The sequence below is a fragment of the Hetaerina americana genome, unplaced genomic scaffold (assembly GCF_022747635.1).
Source record: "Hetaerina americana unplaced genomic scaffold, ioHetAmer1.1.p SCAF_7, whole genome shotgun sequence".
Taxonomy (NCBI): Eukaryota; Metazoa; Arthropoda; class Insecta; order Odonata; family Calopterygidae; genus Hetaerina; species Hetaerina americana.
The window spans coordinates 45,367,591-45,393,484 of NW_027287316.1; the positions used below are offsets into that span (position 1 = coordinate 45,367,591).

At 38.7% G+C, this 25,894-nt stretch overlaps 1 protein-coding gene across 1 annotated transcript in view; it reads left to right on the forward strand.

Moving 5' to 3' along the window:
• The first annotated feature begins 550 nt into the window (after positions 1–550).
• The window catches only part of LOC139696363 (1-acyl-sn-glycerol-3-phosphate acyltransferase epsilon-like), a 64,003-nt gene continuing 38,659 nt past the window's right edge, over positions 551–25,894 (forward strand). The window contains exon 1 of the mRNA XM_071595104.1: positions 551–659. The gene's annotated coding sequence lies outside the window, so the exon portion shown is untranslated. The remainder of the gene's footprint in view (positions 660–25,894) is intronic.

Below are 25,894 nucleotides of genomic sequence, written 5' to 3' on the forward strand. Positions count from 1 at the left end.
TAAATAATCAATTTTAAACGTAATTTATTTCAATTAAATATCGCGAATATAGATATTTGCGGAATTATTGAACAGTTTATTGTAGGATAGGATACCAGGTTTTTCCTTGTTAGGCGAGTCCATCCAGTTTGCCCATCCGGAAACCTATCTTTAAAAAAAATGGTAGATGACCTAATTCAATAAAAATAATTTTCACAACCGAAAACACTTGCTAATAATGAGGCGACAAGTTTGGCTTTCTGTTGCCTCCGTCGGAATTGCCACAACTGACAAACCTTTCCTAAAGGTTTGTCAATTATGTCCTATGTCCACTTTGTAATGGGGCATATACGAGTACTTATGTGAGATAAGCCTTCGATACACTTTTGAAAGAAACTAATATAAAAATAACGTGAAGGTGTAATATTTTTCTAAGCTTCAACTTACATTTCCTTTTAGGCACATTCGTTCTTCCCGCTTCGGTGAAAATGAGGTTGTCAGTGCGCAGGCGCCGTGGCAGGATTTTGTCCAGCCACTCGATCGTCCGCGGCAGTTGGAGGCGTGCTGCTGAACTGAGAAGTAGTCGGTCTCGCTGAGGGAAGGACGACTCCCACACTTTGCCTGCGAATTAGCCGCCGGAGCGGTGAGCAAGAAGACGCTGGATCATTTCATCTTCATAGGTCAGAAAAATTTCTCCAGTCGCAACTAATCTAACAGGTTATCTAAAATATTGTGACGTAAAGGATAGCGTGACAAATTTTTGCGTGCCTCCAAATGTACGTGTTGCATGCTCTAAATTAAGTGAATAGCTCTTTTTTTTCTCTTTCCCTCAAACGGCACGTCAGAAATAACGCTTGTGATAGTGAATATCATTTGATACCATCAAAAGGCTGTCGCAGATTCTTTTGTGTTACCATCGCAAAGAAATTTATTATTTCTTTTTTTCCAAAACAAGCTTGAATAAAAGTAAGATTTTTTCGAGTGAAACACAGTGCCGCTATTTTTAAAGTGAAAAAACTCGCTTGGTTTCAAAATCTTGTGTTTAGCGACGATTTGAAGCCGGTATTTTCAAATCGGTTGAATAAATGTTTATTTATATCTAAAATAGGGTGTTAATCAGTTTAATGGTGATTGATTAGTGGTGAATTGTTTCTATACGAGATGTATTGTAATTTTTATGTTTTTTTCTTTGGGTGGTGTATGTTCAAATGGATTCTAGCCTTGTAAAATTGAAATCTTATAAATTCGTATAAATCTTATATTAAAGCGAGTTTAGAATCGACTAGGGAGATTTAAGAGTCCAAGGACAAGGGCTATTATTAGCAACCTGTTAATTTAGTTTATCCCGCTGATAATATCTGTATTGATGTCGATTTTATCATGAGTCACTGATGAGTTAATTGACATAAATGAGAAAGATAACGTCGTCCACAAAAAAAACTCCCGGTTAAGTCCTTAAGAGCGTTTGACCTAATTATTTTTCGCAGTGAGACTCAACAATTTTGACCCTATCATACCGAATTGACGCGAATGAAGAATCCACGCCAATATTCGTACATGTTGAACGTATGTGTATACAGCTCAAAATGACAGCAGTTGGATCTCGTCGACAGTATTTTAGAAAGATTGGACTGAATATGCCGCAACACTTGCCATCGATATTTCAACTTTTATCCGCAATTTTAACCCCTTATATGTTGTAATCGTCACATATAAACGTAGTAGTATTGTACGACCTAATAACCAATTAAAAGAAGCAACAAGGATATTTGAGTCTTCATGTTTAGGAATAACATATATCTCGTCAGAATTGGCAATATTTTGTGAATTTCAATATGGTAGGACTAATAATTAGTAGTTTAGTGTTGTAAAGGTAGCAATTGGGATTTCATTCACAAACTTACTATTCTTTCATATTCTTCTAGTAGCCAATTTAGACATTGTACGTTTCTTCAAACTAAGTATTTATTTTTTTTAACTCCCTGGAAATATTTTGTTCTACATGCAATATTACACTTACAACTATTACATTCACAACAATATATACATTTACAACTAATACAAAATTAAAATCAATTTTACTGTCAATTGTCAAAAAGTAGCAACCTGAATTTCAGAGGCGCGCGGATTTTTAACCTGGCCAACAGAAAGATGAAGGGGAAAAGATACTTGCGTACCTGTATAGTATGCTTAGAAACTATTTAATGTCAATTTTCCCGTCAATAAGTCAAACGATTTCCTTCTTCCTTTCGAATGCATGTAACGTGTTGGATTTTTTGACATTCAGCCGAAAGAAAATTGTGCACTCACGGAGCGCTTTCTTTTCAGTGCATTTGTATGCGATTCACGGGAAGAGCACTCACTCTCTGCTATCGGTCACGGACTGGGTGTGTGGCATTGCGGTCTTTTCCTTTCGCCTGTTTGAGCACGATTCTTACGAGCACGAAAATCACTTCGTTCGATAGACGTACTCGATTGAGTGACAATTTGTTTTCAACCACGTTTATTCCAATCTGCAAAACGAGGAGGAGTTACATACTTACACTATCGGTCATCCTGTTCAATTTTGATTGTATCTTTCCCCCACGTGTTAAAATATTTACGGAAATCGTCATCATTGGAGATGATTTTATTTCGGTGTTGGTCGATTTGCGGAAATGTGAAATAGTATGCTACTTGAGAAGACCGACTTCATAATTTTTAATTGTATGCATGGGACACTATTGATTGATTGATGAACATGTCGGTAACATTTAGGAACAGTAACTGTAACTTTAAGATAGATAATGGAACCAATGAATATCACACATTTTATTGCCAACGAAGGAAAATGAAAATGGACTCGAACGCGGCATCAACAAATTATAAAATATTATATGTCGCATAATATTTATTATTCCGTGCTTAAAATTTAAATAGTTTTTTTGAAATATTCACTGCTGACCAATAATGTAAAGAATAGACAGAGGATAAATAACTCCTTAATTTCACGTGTTTTCCTTCCCAGCTTTCAATCAGTGTAGGTAGGGTTAGTAATAATTTCGTTTGTATCTATAAACGATGTAACAATATTTTTGTGTTTTTGATCGCTAATGCTATCTTAGTGTGCATTATATATATTATATTTATATATATATATACATATGTATACACAAATATATATATATATATATGTGTGTATATATATTTATATATAAAGTTCATTTGGCCAATGTGGATCGTCTCCTTGTTCTGGCTATGCTTGCCACGAAACGCAGTGTTCCTTTCCTTTATGACGTTGTCTGATTGCTTTCCCAACTATCCTTTCCTCTCGTGTTCTAGTCTATTTCTCTTTTGGTGGTTGAAACACCAACCTAACGCCATCTCCTGGCCAAAGAATCGGGGCACTTGGTTGCATAAATCCCCCGCAGATTTCCATGTAATTTACGTTTCCTCGAGAGCCCAAGCGGCTAGAGTAACGTTCCGGCAATTTGAAAGGTCTGTGGTGCAAGTCCCGGGCAAGGAAGTATTTTTGCTCTAGTGATCTGCTCGATTCCGCCTTCGCATTCTCTCATGTGTTTGTCTTTTATACGCATATCCCTTTTCCTTATATCTATATCCATGTATGTGTATACAAATATACAGAACGTCTATTTCATAGCCATAATTCACCTTCATAACTTACATTATAATTGATCTTGCACATCAGTCTTTCACAAATCAATTTACTCCACATTTTTAATAATTCCACCTGCAATTAGGTCAGGTTAGGTTTAGCGATTTGATAGACACCTTATTTAATTGTGCTAAATATAGGTAACAGACTCGGGGGGGGGGAGAAGTAAGAATACATGACCCGCCCAATCACCCATAACTTTCACCTACTTTCTCCAGCCCATATGACCTCTGAACACTTCTTCTCCCTCGACCAGATATCCTCTCGAATAACCTACCTCGAATTCAGTAATAATATAACCTTTAGAAATGAGTTAAACGCTATATGCTGGGGTTTTTTAACTTTCTATGTGTAATACAGTAGGGGTAGGCACGAGCCGGCAATTTTAAAGGTGATTAAAGGTAATTAAAAATTTTAAAGGTAATTAAAATACAGCGTATGGCTGTAGAGAAAGCGTGTCACTCTAGGGTGAGTGTAATACAGTATACGTTTACTCTGCTTTCTATTAATAGAGAAAACATTTCAAATCGCGACGAAGGTAGATAATAGAAATGCAGGCTGTGACGATCGGCTTCCGCAATTAATTTCGCCCACGTGTGCTCTGGGCGATGTAAAGGTGGAATTTCCTCTTGCTTTTACACCTTATCTCATCAATTCGAAATTAAATCTACATGTAATCGTACTCACGGGTCGAATCGCACCGTTCGAAAGATTTTCAGGATCGTCGTGTTTGAAACTGTGATTGAAGGAAAACATTGACCTCCCCTCTCGTGCCTTCCCTCTTTCACATCCTTCCCCTCTCTCCTGCGCGATAGTCTCCTCGGAACATTGCCGCGTTCTCTCAATATTTCATTTGCGCTCTCGAGTTCGTCGACCCTTTGAACCACGTTTACATATGTGACAGACTGACTGTTGGTCTGATAAACCTGGTTGCTGGAAAAGAATTTCGTAGAAATAATGACTAAAGTCACGAGTTTAACTAAGTTGTTCTTAATGAAATCGTGACATTACTTTGCACTATAATGAGTACACAAACAATGATCTTGGTACTGCTTTGTTTTGAACATCTTAATTAATTTTCTACCGAGTTGTCAATTTAAATGTATTGATTTTATTTTAATTTCGGAAGATACAACGCCACTGGAATTTAGGTTTAAATACCTGTTTTTCGCTTAAGGGCAAAGAGCAGCATCTACAGCAGCAATTTTTTCTCTGCTCCTTTTTATTTATGTTAATTCATTTCGTTTATTATCGAGCGTTTAATTCTTTCCGAAGAAAAACTATTCACGTGAATGGGTTTTGCGCAATTTTCCGCTTGTTAAGCGAAGCTCATCAGCGTAGAACCTCAATTTGTATTTTTTTTTGGGGTACTCTTTGGAAAACCGTGACCCGTCCATTATATACGATAATAATGCATGACGCTACCAATTATTTCGCTAATTTTGGCATTGCCAAACGAGAAAAGTAAAAGGAGTCATGAAATGTAATCGCTTGAACCAAATGCACAGTTTGGCTCTCTATCATTTTGACGTTGAGATAAATGATAAGGAAGTATCGCAATAAAAATAGGTTATAATCGATGAATAATGAATGCGCGCAATGTTTTTCCGTTAGCAATATCGATTTCCACAGATGAAATTCGTTGTAGGTGGTAATAAATTTCCCTTTATCACTCAATTCCGGTATCGGCTCCGAAATCAATTCGTTTCTCATTATTGTTCATTTAAGCGCTCCATGAATTATTTTTAGATTAACATACTATTGTCATACACACGTTCGTTGATAAGAATTTTCGAAATGCTCCCAGAGTACTTTTTGTAATTCATTGACTAAAAGTATTTAAATTAAACGCAACATATCAGGCACCTTGCTTGAAAGTCAATAAAAGTGACTAATGCATTGTATTTACTATTATCACCAGGATTCCTATTGTTATACGAAATTGTATTTTAACTGAAATTGAGTACTCATGATAAACTGTCACCTTTTATAGCTTCAGCAGCTGTTGGGAAAAATCATTTGAAGTCTGGGGTACTAAAAGGGCTTTTGAATATATGTCACAACTTTCCATCATGGCATACCTACATGCTCGTACATTTCTACTAGGAGTAGTTGATATTTATTCTATAGGTAATATTTCTTGACTGGAACAATGTGTATCCGTTAATTTCTTGGAAACCCGCTCGTGGTAGGTTTAATTAGATTAATTAAAAAATGGTGATCGTTTAGTTGTAAACTTTTCTTGTTCCAGAAGGAAATGGATATCTTTTCAGAGTAGCTAGTTAATGAAGGGTAATCAAACCTACTACTGTGCGTAAAGTCAATCAGTAATCAAGCCGAAAAAGGATTGATTAAAATCAGTTGTGCTTTCTGTAGACTTTGCGATTAGCATGGAATGTTCGCTTTTTGCCTTTGATATATTAGAGAAGACCAAGCACAATACGTTCGTAACCTTCTGCCGCAAGTGAGCCAACGTACAAGAGCGCAGCCTTTCACACCGAGATCTTAAATCCCCGACCAAATTGGAAACCCGTAAATAAATACCAGTGGTGTCCTTGTATTTCCAACGAAAATATTTGAATTTATTTCCACCTACGTTTTCCTGGAATATGCCGTATTAACTGAGCATTGACATTGTAGACGCTTTGAGTACTATTATTGATATGTGCCCTAGCAAATAGCCGAGGGCTAGTGCCTTATCCCAAAGGTCAAAGGCTTGTATCTCACCTCTATTTGTTAACACGTTAAGGATTATAATTCCTTATATGACTTAATAATCTAAATAATGGTGAAATGTGAATTTTATATTTCTACCCCGTTTAAGTACAATTGACAGCAAACAAATCTCAATTTATTGAAGAATTAGCAGGCTTTGAGATCGCTATGATTATTGGTTGGGAATCGGAAATACATAAATCTAGGCAAATGAACTCATAAGTAGGGGAACAGCATCATCTATGCAGGAGTAGTTGAATCTAAAAAATGAAACTTTAAGTGTATAAATTTCTTCCTTTTAAAGTGCTTTAACACGAAAAATAAATTTCAAAATTTTCCATTTTTTACGCTAAGAGCTCAGTGTGTTTACTAAATAATTTTTTTTAAATTCTAGCTGATTGCTGAATAGACAATCTTGCTAGTGCATGATGATCAGTCATCCTAGCGCTTGTTAGATATACTTGAGATCTCTCCTAGTTCATTCGGATATTAGGTTAAATACGAAAAAAATGAAGTGATTATTTTTAAGCGATTGAGAGTAATATGGAATCGTTTGTAAATCGAGCCTCCATTTCATCTTTATTGAATTGAATTCACGCCTGGCCTAATTACTCAAGGCTTTTCTGCTCGCTATCGTCTTTTCAGGTTTAGAAGTCATTAATGAAGTTTTACTGAAACTTAGAGGAACTTTCACCTGGAATCATATAGTATTTCCTTTCACTTACCCATGTATTCGAAAACGTAACTTAAATGACGAAGGCTCCCATACATCAGCGGTAACTAACCTGGAGCCCGCGAATGGCTTTAATCAGATCTGAGTTTTCAGTCAGTGCCGCTCTGAATGTCAGGTAAAATAGTGTTCGAAATCTTTGAAGATTTAAGGTTTTGGATGATGACATAGTGGCTATAAGATTCTGCTCCCACTTTACCTGCAAAAATATTCGAGCCCTGTCCTAACAGAGTGAATACTTTTAAGAAAAGATGTAAGGAATATATGTCATAATTTGATTGATGTGTGGTGTTATGTATTATATGTAATAGCTTAATTTTTTTCAATTTATCTTTTTTTTCTTGCTGATTGATGGATGTAAATGAGATGGGGATTCTCTTGCTTTGTTAAAGAGATTTGTGTTTGGAAGTTTCCTTAGTGCACTTTTGTTTTACTGAATATTTTATCTATTATCTTTTGTATTTATTTGGGACTTGTGTGCCACCTGGCACTGTCTATCAGCACATGTGTATTTTTAATAATAATAATAATAAATAGTATGTGAATATCAGCCATGGTAGGGGTTAACATCAAAGCCCCAAGTCCATTTACTAGTCCTCGAAAAAGATTTAAATTTAGTGTAGGAAAACTTTTAAATACTTCTTAATGAAGTCAAGTAACAGGTGCCATTTATTGCCATGAGTAGACTCCATATGTGCAAATTACAAGTATTTGCAAACTGACTCATAGCTTTGAGAAACCCTAGGTGATATATCTTCTTCTATCAAGTCGCCCTCAGGGTTGGAACTTCATTGGTTTAATTTTGCAAAACCAATTACGTACAAGGCATGTTGTCCGCAAACACTTCAGTACTTTAAGAGTCCTATCCTAGTCACAAAAGGTTTCGAACTTCTAATTTAGGACCTCTTCATGTAGCACCGAACGCCCCTGCATGTCGTAGAATCTACACTAGAGACTCAACTTCGGAGCGGGCGTGGGACGAAGTGGATTTAACAGCTGTTTTTCCACAGTCGTTGCACTTTGCACTTGCTGCGGGCATTATATCGTATATTGGTCGAGGTCACGCTCGTTCACTCTTGAAATGCGGAAGGGGAGGCAGAAAGAAGAGATTGAGGCGGAATGCCGGCGACTCGAGGGATCGCGCGTTCGAAAAGCGCCCCGACGAACACCAAGGTCGCGACCCCATTTTTGCAATGCAGCGTTGCAACCACGCCACTGTAGCCAATTGCCGCGGAAGCGACGGCCGGGGCGGGAAGGCGGAAGCGGCAGTGTGAGCTATGTTGCGCCTCCGTCAACGACACCTGAGGGAATCTCCGGGCGTCCGATTTATCGTCGGATCCCGCGGGAGAGGTGCACTAGGGCAAACGGAGAAGGGGATTGTGAGATGGAACCCCGAGGTGCAGACCCTTTTTTTCAATTAGTGGCTATTTTTCATTGCGATGACAATTACCGTGAAAAAATGGTTCAAAAACGTGAGTTCTCAGTGCTCAAAATTGTTCACGCCCATGACCACATATCAGCAGTAGTTTTTGTCTGCTGCCAAGCGTCTAAGACTTGCCCTCGATCCCAATGGCGACCACTAAGACATGCATTTGTAAAAGTAAAAGGATTGGAAGTAGCTTCAGATTTTTTGGTTGTTAATCTTCAGGTTCTTAAAGTTAATCTTAACTTTTAAATATATAATTGCAGTTGTAAGTTCTCACGATACTATGCATTAAATATCCGTTTGAGACTGTCCAAAACCTACCTTGAAATTGGTAGAATACGTATGGTTTGCCGGTAGAATTGGTATGGTTTGCCAGCCGTAAACTCTAGGTAGAATAACTAGAGTTTACGGCAGCACGCGTTACTCGGAAAGGACACCGCTGTCGACCCGCTTTCTTGGAAAGGCAATCATATACTGCAACATAGTGTGTCTCAAAGCTTTCGAAACGACCCTCGTATAACAATTATATACTCGTAGTATAAGGGCATCGAGAGGGTGCGGTGGCTATCGCACTTTCAGTAGTATCTCGATCCCTGCTTGAGGTGCTTTGTGTAGGGCACTTTGAGTGAGTACGCCGTCCGTCGGATGGGACGTTAAGCTGTGGACCCCTCGGCGCCTTTCGTAAAATGTAGGCTAATGCCGACGCCGGGTTTCTCTCCACCCTTCATCCTTTCCTGTCCATCCCTAATGGCGTATATGACCTTAGCTGTCGATCGCCTCCCCTAAATACTACTACTACTCGTAGTATACAAATATTGAATAATAACATCTCAGGGGGAAAAGCAGACTTATTTGGCGATGGATTTGCAAATATTATTTAGATTTTTCAAAAATTAATTCATAAAATACACTTAAGTAAAGCGAAATACATGAAATAATATAAAATTAGCCTGTTTACGGGTTGGAAATTCCTTCGTGAGCAACAGAGGTTCGCCTTTGACAGAGGGAAATCAGAAAGGACGTCAAGTGGCTTTACGGTATCTACCTATAAAAATATTAAGTGTAGTAGTTATTTCTAATAGGTAGCTATGGGCGTGAGAGCGATAGTTATGCAAGAATGAGATTGGGAGTTGAACTCACCACCGGGTGAGAAGGATTAGAGCTATTCATGTTCGACTTTTTTTTAAACACCAGATAGGCAGGCATTTTGGCCAGGTGTGTGAATAAATGAGCTTTAAGAAAAATCGTCTAATCTAATATATCCTGACAACTCAATTCAATTTTGGTAGCCGTCCAACGAGTTGATTTCCTGATTTGAAGAGGTAGATAAACTTATTCTTGTTTTCCCTTGCTCTTCCCACTACCGATAATTTCTTATCTCCCGGGACAAACCACCTCTCCTACTAATTTTCCCGGGTTTTTCCGGGTTCTGAGCTGCGATGCGTTAAGTACGGAATTTTCACGAAAAACGAAATTGCAAATTCTAAAAAATGTGTGGTTTCAAATACAGAAAGCTAGAAGAACACTGCCCAATTAACTGGAATATGTTTGGCCCATATGTCTACGAGCACTTAAATTTTCGTTTAAAAATTTATTCGAATAGTCCTGATATTAATGGTGGTGCTTACTGGAGCATTCCAACTGTCACCAGTTATTTATTTTTGTCTATACTCCCCGCGGAAAGCAACTTTCAAAGCACTGAGATTGTCATTCATATGATAATCGTCACCACAAACTGTTGGAACCTCATTCACACGAGCCCAAACAATGGGACGGGTGTATGAGGTGCTGCGGTGTACCCGCGACCTCTGCAATGTCCTAGTGACCTTAAGAGGTCAGTGATGAAGGAAGCGAGAAAGCATAGATTTGACAAGACGTAAGGACATAAAGACACAACCGAAGAAGAGATTCTGAATAAATTAATAATTTTCCAACGATGTTATTGTATAGCTTTAAATAAACTTCTTTAATGTCCTTTTAGCTGCTCAGATGAATAAAAAACAAAATCAGTCGCACATTAGCTGGAGAGAAATGTTTCTTCCCTGAAAGAATTACTTTGGCTGGATGGTGTACATGTATTGATAATGATAATTGGACTTTGACGGTATAAAATTTCAGCTGGAAACTTATGAAACACGTGTTCCTCCTGACAATGGATATTAAATTTGAGTATCACAGTTACTCTTTATACCTCTTGTTAATTTCATTAAAATTTATTGGAACTATATTTTCTGCGTCTTGAGTAAAAATAAAAGTTTTGTCTTTAAATTTTATGACTTTAAGTATTCCATTTTATTTAGTCCAATGCCGGGTTAGTTTCCGTCTACCCTTGCTTAGCTAAGGGAGAAGAGCTCACGTCGGAGTGTTCGGACAAAATATCCAATAATCGGATTTTCAAATGAGCCTCGTCGCAATACTGGCAGAGCACAAATGCATTTCAAGTTACCAATGGGAAATTATAACTAACGCTCCACAATTTTAATTTTGTACACTAGACCAGCGTCCACTAACCTTATGCGTGGCAGTGAATCCGACGGAACTAATTGAAGAAAAAATACGAGTTCGTAAACCTTAGTTGGTAAAGCATTGTGCATTTCTCAGCGTCGCGCCAGAGTATAAATCACCAGATCCTAGGTCAGAAATTAAGTGGGAGGAAAGGTCAGACGAGGATTATTCCTGTATTGCGTAATTTTAGTGCTGGTCGCCTACGATTGCAACCTTAGCATCGCATAACTTTGAGCAGAAATGTTTCTGGTCTCCGTGCTGGATTTAAAGTAAGCAAGCTCGGTTGGTGTCGTTTTTAATTAAAGCCAGCATAAAACAAATACTCATACTCATGAATAACTTCGTGATCTTATTCGTCGTGTATTTTCTTTAGTGGACAATTTGACGAGTCTAAAATCGATCCTTCCGCATAAGTAACTACTGACTTACTGGCTGAAAAGAACCTAGTTAACCTCTTCTTAAATTGATGAAATTCATCCGACTTTCCCCTGTTAGTGAAGTTTATATATTCCAAAAAGTTGAGGCTGAACTGAGACACAGCGGATGAGCTGTAGTTCCTGGTCAATTTTGATTCAAATCTTTCGGTATAGAATGAAACGCTTCCATGATTACTTTCAAACTATTGGATCAAATTCCGTTTTTTTCGTTCGAGTTTACGGAGTAATCGCCGAACCCAGTGCACTAATTTGTCATGTTCGTCCAACGGTCTGCGGTCGAAAGTTCTGGATTCAAACGACCAACCATGTGCATGGCCGAATACTCACCAGCTGGTTTCTCACGATAAAGTCGAAATCTGTATTCCTTACGGAGTCATTGTGGAGACGACCTTCATACCACGCTGCATGCAAAGGACAGCCAGTTTTCAATTAACTTCTTGCGTTGCATTAGTTATTCGGGAAGGTGGCACACAGCTGAGGTCACTTGCACCATTAGAATTGCATGGATAACTGGATACGAGTACACGGATGCTAGGTGGATACATGGTTACTAGATGGGATATCTAGACAAAAAGGAAGATTGATGAAAACACGTCGACGCCTTAGGCTATGGGAAAGGCGCCCTTAGACCTGCGGATTCCCATCCAATGGACGACGTACAAATGGAGTATACTTCTCTCGCCACCCAAGTGGGAATCAGAATGGTACTAAAAAAAATCCTCGGCCGATGATATCTGAACTCGAGTCTTTTGGGAAACCACTAGGCACTAACGTTAATGTAATGTTTGTTACCTTACTAACGCACCAACCCTATCCGCCCAAGTCTTTGCATGCTAATCCTTGAAATAGTATAAAATGAGTTCCCAATGTTTGCTGTAACTTGTTGATTTTAACGTCAGGAAAGAGTGAAAAAATATACATCGACTCACCTCCGGACTGTCCAGTGGCATTATAGAGGGTAAGCAAGAACTCCACCGGATCCACAACAATTTCCAGGTTATTCTTTGATGTGGCCAGCCGAGACATAATGGTTTCCAACGGTGCTCTTGTCCTAAGTTCAATTAATTTATGGCACAAGTTCAAGTCATGAATAGCCTAAAGTATTCTGTTATGATAAATGGGTGTTACATAATAAGGGACCTGGGACGGTGACTTTGAACTAAGGTTTTTCAACTAAATGAAAGTGTAGATCAATGGTAGCGTAAAAAAATCCATCCATCTTTCTCCATAATAACATAAGAAAGCTCCAAATCCAGGCGGGAATTAAGGGCCTAATGTAACTGTCGCGAACAAGTTTGGAAACAACGTGCGTGACTTCCGCTTCTTTAGGAAACTTAGAGTCACGCTCGCCAACTTTTCTTCCAGTTTTTGTGGAAGATACATTTGAAGAGTTTAATGTGGCATTAGTTAAAGAAAATAAATGGCTTGCGTAAGCCATAGATGTGCGAAGCATGACTTTGTACAAAAATACAATGCTGTGTTCAAAGCCACAGTTTTGAAAAAATTAAGTCACATAAATTACCTATGCCTAAAAACCACGTACGCATGAATATCATGAAAGTTTCTCTGTCTTTGGAAGCGTATCATACAATTAAGTTAAGTGCACAGACAGACTGTCCCAGAATGACGTTGAAATAACTTAGCAACGGTAGTTGCAAGATTATCCCTGTGGTAAATTTGTGTGTGGTTATTTTGGGGTACTCTTTACATGAAAGTAAATGCAATAGGTGATAACGTATACCCTGTATCCCTTTTTGGATGTTAATGTTGTGAAAATTACTCCTCGTTCCAGAACTATGGAATATACTCACGATGCTCTTGGCCGTTTCATGCTTAGGGCGAGGTGTTTGGACGAGGCCGAGGTGACATTTACAGCGTTCTTGACGAGAACTTTCTTCTCGTTTCTTGACGCGATGGTTTTTTGGGAACCTTCTCTTAAAGTCTCTTCATCCTATTTTTTGAGAAGTTTATGTATTAGATAGTGTTTTTGACGTTTTAAATACGTAATGTGGGCATCATTCTGTCACCAAAATAGGTAAATCAGGAGTGGCCAGGGGCATTTCTTACGCTTTGTTTTTTGTTTGCCATGACTTAGTTTTTTTGTGTGGAGGGTTGGTGAGAGGGATATGAAGAATTATTATATTCCTTCGATTTTTTCGTAAAATTATATCAATCCGAGAACAGGTGTTGGGCCTGATAACCCGCATTTCTTCAGAGCGATAAGATAAAGGAGCTCGTATTTTTTTGATAATGATAAGATGAATTAATTATTTATTTGGAGAAAGTTATATAATATGGTTTTCATTATTTCGATAAGGAAATCAGATAGCATATACGTGATACATTTTTTCTTTTTCCCTTCTTTTTTCCGATGAGCTTCATAAAGTCATTGTACGCAACGAAAACCAAAGTATACAATATTTAACAATTGTGGATTGGCAAAGACAATTTTACGAATAAATGTTTTGCAGTTACATTTCTACATTCAAAAAACGTATTTTTTGGAACTATCGCTTTGCATTTAAATTTCATACTGTATTCTGCTCAATTCTACTTCATTCTGTCATTATCTTAATCCCATCTTTACATAGCACACAGTGCAATGATTCATTTTGATATAAATGATATCATTAAAATGTTTATCTTTTTAACAGCAAATAAAGCGAGATCTATTCGACTGAAGTTAACGCACAGCATTGTTGAGGAAAACCATATTGCCCCTTGCATTTTTCAACGAGCCATTTCTTTATAGGTGAATGTCTGACTTCTAGAGAAAGGTAAAATTCAGAGATGATCAACTATCTTTAGGCTTCTAAGAAAAATTTAATTTGGGAAGAATATCATATTTTTCCAGGAATTCCACCAGCTGATTTTTAAAGCTACTAGTCAGTTTCGCCGTCGTTTTTCATGATTATGAAAATTATTAGAACTCTCCCAGGTTATTTCAGAAACTTCATGAATTTATGTAGATTAGGGCGGTCCATAGGGCGGTCATAATTGTTGTTTTAACTGATGCCAGGTTTTTCAAAAACTTCATCATAAACATGCAAAAGTCTTCATAAGCACGTGTTTTAAATTTCGACAAGAGTATGCAAAATTAATGTTCTACTTTTAGCGCATAACTTAATGGCTACTTTTTCTGCAAAATTTAACTGCATTTTAGGACCTTGTAAAGGTCGGTCTAGCTTGATTAAAAAAGTTTAAACGGCAACTCGACCTGCGACTCTATGGTCGCACTTGTATCTTTAATAATGGATTTAAATATGTTATTTCGCCTTTTAAAGGTCGATTTCTAGGTTTTCAAATTATAACACGACACTTTCTAAAAAAAACGAGTGAAAACACGCTGCTTATTTGAATGTTTTGAGTTTCAGGGTTTCCCCACCTCGTCTTTGAGGGCTTTCGTCATCCCTTCCTCAACTTTTGTCTCCTCCCCGTCTGCCTCCTCTCGTTCGGCCTCCGCGTCTTCCTCCTCCCCGTCCACCTCCAGCGACTCCTGCGTGCCCTCTCCCTCCGCCTCCTCCCAGGCGTCCTCCAATCCACTCCCAGGGTGGTCATCTCCCCCTTCCTCCCGCGGCTCCTCTGCTTCGCAACCGGAGGGCAGCATCATGAAGGGGCAGTGGTCGTCGCAGTTCCCGCACCAATCGCACCTTGGAACGAGGGGAGAGATGGGGTGGCCGTACGTGACGAAGAAGAGGTTGAGCGGTTATCGTTTAGATATCATTACTATGCGGGATTAGCCGAACGACAGAGAGGACGCGGGCATCCCCTCCCCTTCGCCTGGTGCTCGCGACACGGCAACAGCCTGCCCGGCAGTGCACGCCGGCGACGTTGCGGAAATCGCTTCCACGTCCCTTCACTTGCTACGGCATTGATTCTTAGAATTTAGAAGCATCAAATTAGAGGGGATACCACATGGCCTCTTTTATAGGCCATCTACTGGCTTGGTTGGTTCGTTAAGGCTGTTAAGTGCTGTGAACGAGCTATCTGTGACTCTTTCGCATGAAGGTCTTCGAAATGCATATCCATGAACCGCCTAGTCCGTAGGAACAACAGTAAGAGTAGTCAACAGTAGTCTTTTCAACATCTGAATTGCGAGTAAACATAAAACTTAGGGGAAAGAAACGTGAACACGCGGGGGATGTTCCAATGCTTCTTTGAGAGGTTAAGAGTTTTGGAAAGTTTCATTTTCAGATAACTTGATTCGATATGCTGAGTAATCATATTGAAATGTAGCAGTTTCATAATTTCCTTTTTGTTGTATTTTGCTCGTAGGTTTAGTTAAATTAATGCGCATGGACCAGCCTTATCATGTATCATCATATTACCGCATGAACTTATCAGGGACTGCCGTGAATGAAATGGTGAAATGATTCAAGGATTGGTCTGTGATCTCTCTAGTAGAAGAGAAAACACAAGTCCACAGGGTCCGAATCGGTCGGGATGAAATACTGGTTCGAAATGAAACTCTCGGTGGATCCCTTAAAATCGCCACTTCCCATGCTTTTCTGTACTTGGCTCACCTAATTGGAATATTCAGGCGTCATTTGCCAAGTGAATTGTGAAATTAGATTTGTTTAATTGTAGATCGAAACTTAAATAATTCCTTTAGTAGCTGCAGCTGTGTTAAGGAGACGTAAAGCATCAGCTTTTTGAGTAAAATAAGGTTAAATTTCATATTATGTGGATTCCAGGGTTACGGTAAGGGATAGAGATGAGAACCACTTGAATTAATCTTGTACTGTAAATAATATGCGCGTGATCAAAGATAGGGTAGTTAAAGTATTCGAATTAATATTCCACCTTTTTAATTTCGTTAGTATTTTGTTGTACGAAATAAAATGGAATTTTTCACCTCCTCGTTTATTAGCCTGTTTCCCTTCTGTTGCCAGTAGCTTTAAGTTTCTTTAAGTTGATATCTGTTTTCCAGCCACCCTGCCTCTAGATAATTTTGCCCTGGTTACCATAGCAGTTCTACGGATCAGATAATATTTTACATATGGCACAAATCTTGCAGAAAATATTGTCAATAGTCCGTGCATACTTTACTGTAATAAGTATAGTGTCATAAGTTCAAATAATGCGTCAGTTTTCATCATAGTATCTCTGTCCCACATTATTACTTTGACATTGCAACTTCTTTAAAGGGTCACTGCATACACGCCGGAGAGCCGCTTAGGAGCGAGACGAGGGTGAAATTTAAATATTTCTAGGCTCACGTTTAAATGTGTATTTGTAACTACGTACATTTCTTTAATACAGTATTTTTCATGCATAATCGGAGAAGAAATAATATTCCGGGAGTAGATCACCCTGGGAAAATAGTCATGGCACATATGAGGTTCATAGACGTGATTATTTGCGATACATCATTATCATCTATGCACTCTCACCCCGCAACGTTCTCTTCCCTCAGACATGACACAGAAACAGCCTTGGCGACACGGGAGGGCCTGGAGCGAGCTCTTTCCAATTTCAGTCGAAGTCCGATTTGTAGTAATTCACAGCTTCCTGGACCACTCGACGGCACCGACGAGTTTCATTCAAGCAGTGGAATTGCCTGACGTAACTCATCACGCGTGCAAAAATTCAGTGCGCATGACTGCCCTCGGCACTCTTGGTGTGTGCTAAGAGGAAAATGTAGCACACGCCTCATTTCGTTGCTCGATAAAATACACATACGTCTTCTTGATGTCTCAACTTCTGATTCAATGAACTCGTGGAAAGACGAGAGCAGTTTTTATTCTTGTTTTCACTATCCAAAATGACACATAACTTCTATCTAGAGCGCACGTTGAAGGACACTGGCTTTGATTTCGAAACAAATAGTGTGTGCAAATATATTTATCTTTTATGATATAAAGTAGGTAGCTCGACTAACGCAACGCTCTAAATACGGACTTTTTGATATGCGAACTTTTTTTCATATTCCATCCCAATCTCTCGGTGCGAAATAATTCTCCGGACGCGAACCGTAATGCTTTTATTCATGAATTGTATGACTACTTAATGTGAGCAACAATGCGGTAAAATTGTTTCAAACTGTCAAACGATGTCGTCGAGTGCAAAGCGCGTACGCAAATTTACTTCAAGCGTCACCTACGTAAGGGACGAAAAGAAATAATTGTTGACAGCTGATCAAAAACCAAACTACTCTACCATACATGAGGTAATGATTTTTTGACATTTAACGGAAGATGGTTTTTACACGAAGTTCGTTAAACGAAATATTTTGGAAATCAAAATCTGTAATAACTGTGCCCACGCAAACATATTTTTTTCCCAAAATGTCTAAACCTGTAAAAAGATTAATTGATTTCTCAGGATATGAAATGGAAAATTTGGACCTCGGACAAGAGCGGATTATTTTCGCAAGTCGAGGTACCGCTGTATTATTTTGGCGAGGATTATTACACATTATTACACATAACTAGGGTCACATAACTGGGAAAACAAAAGGATAGTGGGAAAGGTAGATATCGCGGAAGAGTTAATTTAGATATATTAAATTGACGCAGGCGAGAAAAACATCAGCGCAGGAACTAGAGTAGCCAGTTAACGAAGCCCTATGGTAAATTTAGGCGAACTACACTTGGAAGATATGGTATTCCTTCAGAATCTCATTAGGAAATAGGAAAACGTAAAGAGTATTTTTTGGTTAATTCTCATAATTAACGGTGAAAGAGTTTGAGCAGGAAAGTCCCTATGGTCTACTAAAATTCACATAGCTGGGATAAAGTTTGCGTTAGATAAAAGTTATGAGGACCATAAGGTTATGAGTTTTATTTCGTGCGGGGCAAGGGAGCATAGTTATCAATAAAAGTTTGGAAAAAAAAGGCAAAACACTATCGATGAAGTTCAGTTGAGAATTGATTTATACGGGTGACACTGTGGAATGTATCACACTTCGCTAGCATTACACACCGAACATGGTGAGGATGCATTTGTTTGCCTCCTTGGTTTTGACAAGACGCTCGACGCAGCAGAGTGGGCAAAGTTCGTTAGCGTTGCATAATGCTATAGGAAACGAGTGGAATAAACTCTTATTTGAAACCTAAACAAGAATCAGACAACGCAAGTACGGGAAGTGAGTAGAGAAAGCGAACGTGCATATCCATATTGTGAGCAAACTATGGCCGCCCGTTATCGCCCGTGAGTTAGAACTCACGCTGAGGAAATAATAAAAGAATTTATACTGTGCTGGGTGTAGGAATGCTATAAGTGTGGGGCTGATTTAGACACATCTTAAGAATGTGGAGTATATGTAAAACCGATAAGGCAAGGCTTTGCGGTAATTTCCGAGCGGAACAAAAGATAATGCCATGAATCAGAGAAAACAAAAATAAACCGAATATCGAGGAACGGGAAGGTGAAGTAAAACATTCAAGTTGAAGAGTATGAAGTTGAATCGCAGCCGGTCGAAACACTTAAGTGACTCAGCCTGGCCACTCAATCCAGAGAATAGAGGAATAGGGATAAATTCAGATATCGCTATTTTTATCAAATACTCCGAAACGGAAGATATTTTTTAAATTCGGGATTATGACATGTTAATCAAAATAAATGGACGCATTGTTTTAGATAAGAATGGTTTGAGAGGTGAATTTTCTGAATTCTATACCTGAATTCCTAGGATTTCAATAGTGGGGAAATCGGATTAGACTGGAGGTTCAGGCAGGATTAGCTGGTAGTATCACGTATGCTTTTCCTCTTATACACCGAGAAAATGATAGAAGATGCATGGGAATAAGTGGGGGGAGGAATGATTTAGGGGAGCTGTTGAAGTCAGATTTGTATACGATCAAGCTTTTGTTAACCAGTCAGCCAAATAATTGCGGTCATTGCTGACAGTATTACAGAACCAGAGTGATAGGTATGCGATGAGCATCAATCATCAGAAAACGAAGATAATGAGACTACGAATAAGTAAGAAGGTTAAGTTGTCTCGGTGTTTGAGAAAACCTTCGCCGCGACGCAAAAAGGTAAGACAAGTTCGGTCGATTGTCGAGATCATGCCCACTGTTTTATTTGATTCCGTAAGCGTCATTCACCATGAACTTCTACCACAAGGGAAGGGAGAAAATATGAAAAGTCGCTAGAGGAGCTACTTATATCCCAAAGGAATCGTACCAGGAGTGTCCCTTCCTTGGCCGAAACGCTGATTTCAGTGCAGGGTCCCTGGAGGAGGCTACTTCAAAGGAGGACAAGATTTATTAGCTTCTGGGTGATTGGGAAATTTTTGTTTAAGTAGTTCGCGAAATTTTGGGACAAACCTCGAATTGAAACTACATATTTGCAAACTGGAACATTGCAATTCCAAAACCAAATTTGAATTTTTTCATTTGTCTATGTTATTAAAAAATTCCACAAATTAAACAGCTCAAACATTTTACGTCAATTTGCAAATTGACGTAAAATCGGCGTTGAGTAGGTTTCTGAAATTCATTAGTGCTAAATTAGTCCTCTTTTTCTGTGCCATATGACTTCAAATTAATCGTAATTTTAGGCAGATTACGGCTCCTATAAATTCGGTTCTTCTGACATAGTAATCCAACGAAGAAATTTCTCCGCGCTCATGTAATTCAAGCAATTAATCAATCAACGGATAAGGCTGGGAAGGAGATATCCATAAATCGCTTGAAATATGTGAATAAGGCCGAAAGCGTTGCTAGCGCATTAACTGCATTTGCATAAAAGATAAATGGAGAGTAAACAAGTTTGTAGTACCTCTCAACCTTATTAGCTGCTGAAGATAGGTAGTGTTTTCGGGTTATCCTTAGGCGCAAAATCACCCGAAGTACATATGATCGGTAAAGCTTACTTAATTTCTCATCAAATATGATTAAATTAATATTGTAACGTTTCCCAATGCTTTCCATTCTACTTTTATCTCTATTCTTCAAGACCTCTCCAGTGCCCTTGCTGCAAAAATGTGAGAACTCAAAAATCCCCACATTTTGCTTCGTACGTGTCAAAAGTTCAGCCTCAACGAACACATGAGAAAGTCTATTTATAATATTACGTTGCAGCGAAGTGTGCATAGTATGCATTCCAAGAATATGTGTAGTGTATTTTAAGCTGATACTTTATTTGGTGATTTTTGGGTGGAGAAAATATTATTTGTCATATTCCTCCATGAAGCATGACGTAAACATAATAATTAAGGTCGTTTGAGCTTGAATGAAATACAAAAGAGGGCCACATAGTTATGTAGTAGCACATAGCATCACGACTTACCTCGCTTTAGCTTCCTCACCAGTCTCTTCACAATCGGCTATCCCTTTCTCTTCGCCTTCCGCGTCGCAGACGAGTGCCGGCATGAAGGCCGCACAATGGGTGTTGCACTCCCCACACCACTCGCACCATCTGACCCGCAACGTATGTGGTGATGAAGAGCGGGGAGAAATACGGAATCTTAGTCCATGAAGGTTCAATGCGAGTAAGCGGTGGAGCTGGTTGCAGATTTTTCAAATCTGCATCCGCGACCTTAGTGGCGTGTGGGGCTGATTGAGGTTACCGGCGCAAGACCAGGTTGATCCACACGTGCATGGTTCTATTAATCCGGAAGTTCAACTTCGCGCACCGATGCTCAGGGCCTAGATCCTTATCCTAGTCTAGTCTTAACCGCGGTCAAAGTCCCTTCCTGGACCAGCCCCAGGACCGGTCGAAAATGATTTAACAAGTGTGAATTAGAAGAGTGCATTTTTTCCATTTAACACTCAAGACGTGACACCGTGAGCTCAATTCAAAACAATATTTATTCAGTTCAGATTCTTTTATTATCTGTAGCTGTCTTTCAAACATTTTTTTAGTCTTTTTAGGAATTTTTAACGTGAAAGGCTAACTTCTGTGGAGTGACCACTGGATCATTACTCGAGTGCGTACAGAACGCATAAAACGTCTTGATTTGGAACATTTAAATCCCGTAGATTATATATAATGGACTATGTTTATATTTATCGATATTCTGTACGACCTATGATAGTTTCCGGGGCTTAAATTTAATAAGTTTGTATGTAATCGTATATCGTTTTTCAAACTCTTTTTGAATTTATCCTGATATTTCCATGTGAAAAAATTAGGATGTTAACAGTGGAAGTCGGCGAGAGACAAAACGCTTTCATTACTCGTAAAACTTACATTTCCACCTAATTTTTACTTTAAACTGTTCTCTTCTTAAATAGAGAATTAGGGATACTTTACTTTTAAACCTCCGAATAGCTGCTCTAACTTCTCGTGAGCGTTACCGATGCCGTTTACATGTTTATGATGGGCATACAACTTTGTAGGTTATTTTCGTTTGGTTCATTTAGAAAGTTTTTGTTTTCGACACACTTAAGGTTTGCTCTTCGAATTAAGTGATTATCTGGTCGGTTATCCATTTCATCATTTTTCTGCGTAATTGAAAATAGGATCTCATTCTAATAAAGTTCTTTTTAATTGGAATAGCTCAAATCGTAGAGGTTATTTAATCGGTGGGTTTTTGAACCCAGAGACAGTACTGCATCAAAATTGAGATCATGTATGAAGCAAATGGTTCTATAGAAAGAGTGCATTTGCAATTTGAAGACAGGTTGCGTGTTGGTCCACGGTAACGGTTTCCATATCACAATCTAAAAGGGCGAGCGAGGGCGTCATTGCGTGAAAACCTTTATATTTAACGCTGTGGCATCTTAGCCTGGAGATCTTGATTCTCGAGAGATCCGATTGAAGTAAAGCTCTTTGGTCATGAAAATAGGTGAAAGTACCGCTAGAAAGAAAAGAAACTTGCTAGATCATGTTAAATATATAACGTTAACGGTTCCGTCGGGGAAGTAACGACATACGGCGCTGAAGTGGAATGCTGAACAAACAATAGGCGGATAGAACTCTTCCACGTGCATGGGTAAGGTCTAAGAATGTCTTATTTGTTTGAAATTTTGATTGAAAGAGTCTTATGGAAGACCGATGAGGAAACCTTCCAAATATAACTAATTATGCTTGTAGAGAAGCACAGTCGATGGTTCAATGGTGAGATGCCGAGCTAAAAGAAAGGTTCTGGAAGATTTAAATGCAAAAATTAGCTATTAAATGAATAAGTTTGTAGAGAAATGAGCAAAAAGAAAATTCTACTCCGAAAATCTCATAAAACCTGAATTAAAGGTGACTGAGGTAAATTGCATTCATGCTGTACTTCGTTGTGGCATCGTTTATGATATATGAGCTAAATTAAAAAGGACGATGACCAAGCAACCAAGTCATACACAAATCCAGCATAAAAACACAAAAGAGCCGTGTGCGTAATCTCTGATCGAAATGTCAAAGCGAGAAACCATTTACACAACAGGTCTCTCCTTCATAATGTTACCTTAAAAAGGTAAGTAATTAATATTTTACTATAATTAGATGGCAGTTGAGGATAGTTTCACGAAAGTGCACGGCGATGGAATTAATATATACACCTTGTCATAATAGTAGTTCTAGGCATTAAATTTCCATCATAAATTACATAAGTCTCATCTTCCTGTAGTCATGAGAAATGCATTGCGGTCAGTTTAATTGGAAGGTCTTTTGCCATTCATAAATTCTCTTTTATATTCATCCCTTATGCCCCCTTTTGTAGCACAGGGAACACAATCTTCTCATTTTACTCAAGCGACCGTAACGAGGGGCTCTTCCATTGCAAACCTCCTCTCCCAATCCTACCATGTCATGTACATTTTCCTTACATTTTTGAAACGTATGGGAGACATCGCACCTGACTTGTGGGCACAGCATTTATAGTTTGGCATGGTTAACATCGGAACAAAGCGGTATGTTCTGTAAAATGTCTGATTAACTCGGATCCGAGTACAGAAGTTGGTAAATAGACATAATTCTCTCTCAATGGATAATAACCCTCCCTGTTCGAACAGCCTTCAGAGGCATGACGCTCGGTATCTTCCCACTAGAAGCAGTTCCTTCTTTTCCCGGGTGATTGTCACCTGCGCACCGGTGATCTGAATACCTAAGTGCCCTCGTGGATCAATATGGTCTTCGCGGCGAGAGGCAGTATGTAGTCATTTACGGTTCACCTCGTTTCCGGAAGGAGGTAGCCATCCATATTTTCCTCCCTGTACTCATCCTCGGTTGATCCGTCGGTTGGGGGCGTCGTCGAGTCGTGGCAAAACACCGATTCGCCCTCCGTCTCCTCGCACTCGGAGACGTCTTCCCCAAAATCTCTCTCCTGTCTGTCGCTCGGCACTCGCATTTCGTGATTCGAGGCCCCTTCGAAGGCGGACCATGCCCCCAGCCGCTCCGTTTCCACCTCTCTCTTCATCGGGGACTTGACGTTCGTGATGCAGGCGGACATGGCGACGTGTATCTGACCCAAGGTCGGCATGGGGCTCACGCCCAATTCTGAGAGAGCCTTCACGGTCCTCTTCCGGCGTCCCTCCTCGATATCGTACTTCAAGATCGTGGCCAGCGAATCCACTACCTGTACCTGCCAAGGGGAAATTCGAAACGATCGACTGGCTTCACATACTCATGGAAATATTTCATCTTATCTTACTCAACTTTCGGAAGGGAATTTAAATCGAATGAGAAAAGCAAAAAAAAAATGCAGTAATTATTCAATGGTGACCCCAAGTCATAGGGAACGTTATTTGGCGGATGTAATCTTAGTTGTAGTAATCATTATCGTGTTGAAATTTAGTAGATTGTGAAAAGAAAGAATGTCAACCAAATACGGGAATTGCGTTCTAGTTTGTTGTTTTGCGAACTTTAAGGGCCTTTAATCATGGCCTAGATAAAAATGAACCTGGTGATTGAAATTTTAAATAAAATGAAGAGATCGATGCTAGGCTGAAGTGGAAAGAGTTGCCAGAAAGTTTAAAAAATCATTAGTCACTCTATCCAGCATCTTTGTAAAACTTTTAATATTTACACTTTATAGTTATGCATAAATAATGATAAATTTTATTTCGTAATGTAGATATAAATTTGAAAAATTATTACCCCTCGCATTATGGCTAACCAGTGTTTTCTCTAAACACTTCGTGAAGAGATTAGTTATGTAAATATGGCTTTGGAATGTATCAATTGATGAAAAAGTCTTGAGGATTTCGCCTGCTTTTCCAGTATTCCAGTATGCCAGTATTCTTTTTTTTATTTACCAAGCCAAATTATTATTCTACTCTAATTTAAATTTGCATATTTGATTTGCGCTAAGTTATTTTACGTTGAGCGTTTACTTAAGAAATAAGTAAATTCAAATGTTAAAATTTTAATATCTAGTTACGAAAGCCCAAAAGTAGACTTTAATTTTGAAGGATTATTTTTACATTTCCTCCTTTATTCAATCAGTTATTTTTGTCCCAAGACGAGATGCAAATTAAGTACTCATGTAATTGTAAAGATGAAACGTAACGTTGATCGATGAAAATGTTAGGGAAACCCAAAGCCCGGCCCGAAGACACCCCCAGATCCAAAATCACCTGTTATTGTCTGCTGATATTTTCTTGAAACTGGTTATAAGAGGCTCTGAATATGACACATTGGTGTATTGTACAGTCACGTACAAGATTAGCCTTTTTGTGCTATTTTATGCCGCGATTTTGGTGGAGTAAGGATCTTTGTGACTCACTAAAGACGCTGGAATAAGGCGAAAGCCTTTTCATTAAATATATTTTTAACAGAAAGTAGTGTCGTTGGTAGTCCTTTTTCCAGAATTCCAGCTTCCACTTCTTGACAGCTTTAAATTCCAGGTCTCGTTCCTTGGATTAAAGTCGTTATGGGATCAAAACGGATGTAACTTATTTTAGGGGCGTTGGAGTAATTGAAGCTCATTAAATGACACGAAAGGAGGTTGACCTTCCTGGATCCTTCGGTACATAACCAGCACATTCCCACTTTCTTCTTTTGAACTGCTTAAGTAGCGTGTATCCCCTCCTATTCCATTCCAAAGTTCTTTATTTTTAATTTAACCTGTTCTTTGTATTAAAAAAAATTCTTTTTGCCCAACACACTTTCGAAGCATTGATTTTATTCTCTATGTTTTTGTTAGGTCCATGTCACTGCACCATATAAGAATGCTGACCATACAAGGCAATCATTCTCCATTTCAATTTTATGCAGTAATTACTGCTTGGTGGTTTTTTATTCGGTTCTCTATTTAGTTTATTATTTATCCCGAAGGTGTCTTTGGTCATTCCAGTTCTTATTTTGATCATTGCACTCCTTAAGTAATGATAATAAATGAGCTTGAAAATCACCTTTTTTTTAATCTTCGTAGTTATACTTCATGTTATTGACTTTAAGAAAATTTATTTTTATTTTTGATGGATCTTTCTTTCATCGGGGTCAGGATGTGACTGTCGAAATCGACTCTATATTTAGCGGAACACTTTTCCCGCGCCAGCGAATAATTAAGAAACCGATACTCTTAGTCAGCGGTCGCTAGCGGAGGTAACAGCATTCACTTCTTT